We start from the raw sequence: 4,453 nt of genomic DNA on the forward strand, positions 1-4,453 counted from the left end.
GGGTGCACAATTCCCTCTCATAAGCCTTGGTGAACCAGGGAGCCATTTTGTCTCATCCCTCACTTATGACCACTCCAGTATGGATAACCCTCAAGCCATTGGGACCCCAAGCTCACGTTAGGGGGAGCTTAACTGTCGATCTTATACAGCTTAATTAAACTTTTTTTTTTTTTTTTTTTTTTTTTTTTACCGGATTTAGTGAAGCACTTGATAAATCGCACATAAACCCCACTAATAAAATAATTTATCAATAAGAAAAACTGTTTACCTTGTTACATATGGTACTGCTTCTAGGATACTATAATCCAGGTCACCCTTACTATTAGAAAGGCAAGTGAGATTATATCAAGTATAATTCAGAACAAAATTTGGTAAGCCAAAGATCTTAATATTACTGTCACAGACAGAATCGTCAAGTATAAAACAAATGCAAAATGATGCTGTCACAAACTCACATGATATGGATAGTCATTTAGCAGAAAACATCTAGGAGACCCTATCGCATACATTTATGATTTTCCCAACTTGGCTTTATCCACATCCATCACAGAGTTCGTGAAGTCAATAAATTCGACATCTGAAGGTTCTGTCCAGTTCAGTGAGATTCGCGAAAGCTAGCTTTGCACGGGCCTTACATATTACATGTGGCCCAGACAGATGAAATGCCGGGGAAGGTTATACAGAAAGTTGCACAGGAAATCGCCTTAATATTAGTGAACCTCATATATGCTTCATTGAGAACAGACTTCTGTCTCGATTATTTCAAATTTGTAAAAGTTCAATACTTGCCCTTATTTGTCTTGTTATACATCAATGACCTCATATATTGTAACATCTTCATGATAGCAATTTATATCCTGGCATTAATGTAGAATTAGAAAATGTAAGTATGCAAGTGAAATGGTAAATGATTACGTCATTTGATGTAAGGATAAACGACTACCAGTGAATTGATCACAATTGGTCTTGAAGGACTGCAGAGACTCTGAAGCAATCAAGACAGAATAGATTACCAAGCCCGATACTTTACATTTACTTAAAGTACTGAAATGCCGGTATATCGAATAAAATCATATATTTGTAAGAAATTTTAAAGATATGACTATACAAATAAAGCCTCTCTTAAAAATGAATATCCTAAAATGTAATACCTCTCAGCAATATTCTGTATAAAAAATACTTAAAATGAATGCAATACTCCAGTCTCCTATATTTTCTACATAATGTTTGTATACATTACAGTATATATATCTGATGTCATATTAGCTTTCATTATATTCAGACTAATGTAATATATTGTAGCATGCTGCCACACATATATTTTACCTTTTTCTTTCTTTCTTTCTCTCTTTCATGGCACAAAGTTGCTGCGAGTGCCCCCATAACCATAGTTAATACAGTGCCGTAACTAGTTCAGATATCACCTTAAAACCATTAAACCAACCCTAAACTGGTCCTCCCTTCTCTTCTATTTTCTCTCTTGCTTTCGATCGCTTTATCCATCCATCTTTATCCATCTATCTTCCTACATACATGACTATTTTTCTTTGTATGCTATGCACTGATCTACAGTATACTCATATATCTATCAACATATCTATGTATTTTCATGCTTATCATTATATCTCTATACATTCTGTCCCCTTTCCTTTCTGTTTTATGCAGGGACGTTCCCCTGCCATTTATATCTATACCCAAAATTCCTTCACATTCTTTGATATTGGTTATTTCTAAATATAACAGATTTTAATTTTAGTGGTAATCCAGTGCTTTTAAAAATACAGATCATATTTCGCGATTAGCTTTCAGGGTATTCTAATTAAGCACTTAACTGTGAAATGGTTTTAGAGACTAGTGAACCCCCCCCCCCCCCCCAATCAAATCCTTCCCGTCTGGCGTGGAAAACCCATTAATATACATAGATATGACACTTGCTCAGTTGAGCCATATTCAATGTCTTTGTTAACGGGCATCGCGGATACATGTGCTCGTATAGTCCGAGGTTCTGTGAGTGCTTCTGCTTACAGGGAAGGTTCGACATTCTGCTGCGTTTCCCTGTATGTGCATGCGTGACATAGAGGAAGTAAATGAATGTGTGTGTGTGTGTGTGTGTGTGTGTGTGTGTGTGTGTGTGTGTGTGTGTGTGTGTGTGCATACAAATATATATGTGTGTATATATATACAAGAGGCCGCGGTGGCCAAGTGGTTAGAACATCGGACACAAAGACTGTCATGACAATATGAGTTCGAGAGTTCGAGTCACAGATCGGTGCGGCGCGTTGTTCTCCTGTGTGTGTGTGTGTGTGTGTGTGTGTGTGTGTGTGTGTGTGTGTGTGTGTGTGTGTGTGTGTGTGTGTGTGTGTGTGTCTACACACATATATATGGTATGTCTATATCTATATATGTAGATATATATATAGACAGACCAATTTCCACCGAGTGCCCACGGGGAGTGTATGTAAAACCTCGCTATCACTACTCATGTATGAGCAGATAGGTAATGTCTATGGAGCTATTGAGTTCCTAGTTACATACGCTCCTTCTAGTGGATCATATGTCATGGTTGGTTTAGTGATGGTCCTCCGGTTCATACCTAGAGTGACCTAGGTTCGAGTCCTGGTCAGGAAGGGTTGTTATATATCTATATGAATGCGGTGTTGCATTATTCCATCTTTCATATATATACCTCAGTACATCTGACTTCGGTTTCAAATTCCTAAATCAATTTCCCCTGCGTACCGGCGGGAGGCGTGTGTGTAAACAGGTAATATATATTGAGCTAGTTACATCCTAGTTGCACACTTCTTTTAGTGGGTCGTGCGGTATGATTGGTTTAGTACTTGCCCTCCGGTTCATACCCGGAGTTATCAAGTTCGAGTCCCGTTAGGGGGCGTTGTTTTATCTATATATCTAAGTGTATATATACATACATATATATCTTATGTATATGTATATATATATATATATTTCCTATGTATATGTATATATACAGATACATATGTATATATATCCATACATATATATACACACACATATGCGTATGCATATATATATATATATATATATATATATATATATATATATATGCATACACATGTATATATACATATATACATATATACATTTACACATGTATATATACATATATATACATACACATGCATATATACATATATATACATGCACATGTATATATACTTGAGACCTCTTATATACGGGTTACGAGGAGCCTCTTCCAGAAGGTGAAGCAGGCATTTACATTTAGCTGAACGTAGGAGTAAATCCCTCGCCTTCTTGAACCTGGCAGCTTCCATCAACCCCTCACCTTTCGTTACTTTCTTGTAAACAGAAGCATCAGAAAATAGATTGTTCATTTTAAATATATAATCGATTCTGTCCATAATAGCAATCCCCCCCCCCCCCCCCCCCTTTATCAGCCTCTTGATGACGATGGTCTCGTCGTCGCGGCCCTTCAGCGCGGTGATCGCCGGGGGGCGCGATGATGCATCAGCCATACAGCATGCAGTAATCCCTTGGACGAACCCTTGTCGACGTCACGATCGGTCCAGCGGTGGTTCGTGATAACGTAATCGATTAGGTCCTTGCTTTCCTGCCCGGTGCTGAATTTGAGGCCAAGGGTGAGGGCTTCTTTTTCCAAGAGAGATAACTTTACCCAGCTTTTCCATCTGCTCTTGCTGCATATACGATGTAATTTTGCTTTGTGTTTGACTCGCTGAGTTTGATTTTCCTACTCTAGTTGGAGGGCCAGCACATGGGGAAGGCATTCGCCCACGAGTTCGTCCGTAGAGTCGATGATGTAGGGTCCTAATGGTTTTCACAAGGTAGGCCCGAGCACTATCAGGGATGCTTGCTGGATTTAAACTGGCTTGGAGCTGAAGGTGGCAACACCTGTTCAGCCAAGCAGTCTATCAGGAAACAACGTCGATTCATGACACTCTGGATCTTGCGTCTTGTGAAAAAAAAACCCAGGGAGGGGCAACCCACTCGCCATTCATACCGTGAGAAGGATGAACCGTATTCCTGTTGACAAATGTAAAAAAAGGTATGAACAAGAATTAATATCTTCGCAATACAAGAGATGTATTTGACCGGTTTTTATTATATCTTCTTCGAAATACATACATCAAAGAAATTACAGAGTATATATATATATATATATATATATATATATATCAGACATAAGCTGACGAAACACCGGACGACTGTGACCTCTCACTCGTCCGTATAATTGTTGCCGCGAACTTGGATAGTTTGAATAGTTTGATATATTTGAAATACATATATATATATATATATATATATATGTGTGTGTGTGTGTGTGTGTGTGTGTGTGTACACATACACACACAGACATATGTGTGTGTGTGTAAATATATATATATATATATATATATATATATATATACACATATATATATATGTGTGTGTGTGT

The sequence above is a fragment of the Penaeus chinensis genome, chromosome 8 (assembly GCF_019202785.1).
Source record: "Penaeus chinensis breed Huanghai No. 1 chromosome 8, ASM1920278v2, whole genome shotgun sequence".
NCBI classification, from domain to species: Eukaryota; Metazoa; Arthropoda; class Malacostraca; order Decapoda; family Penaeidae; genus Penaeus; species Penaeus chinensis.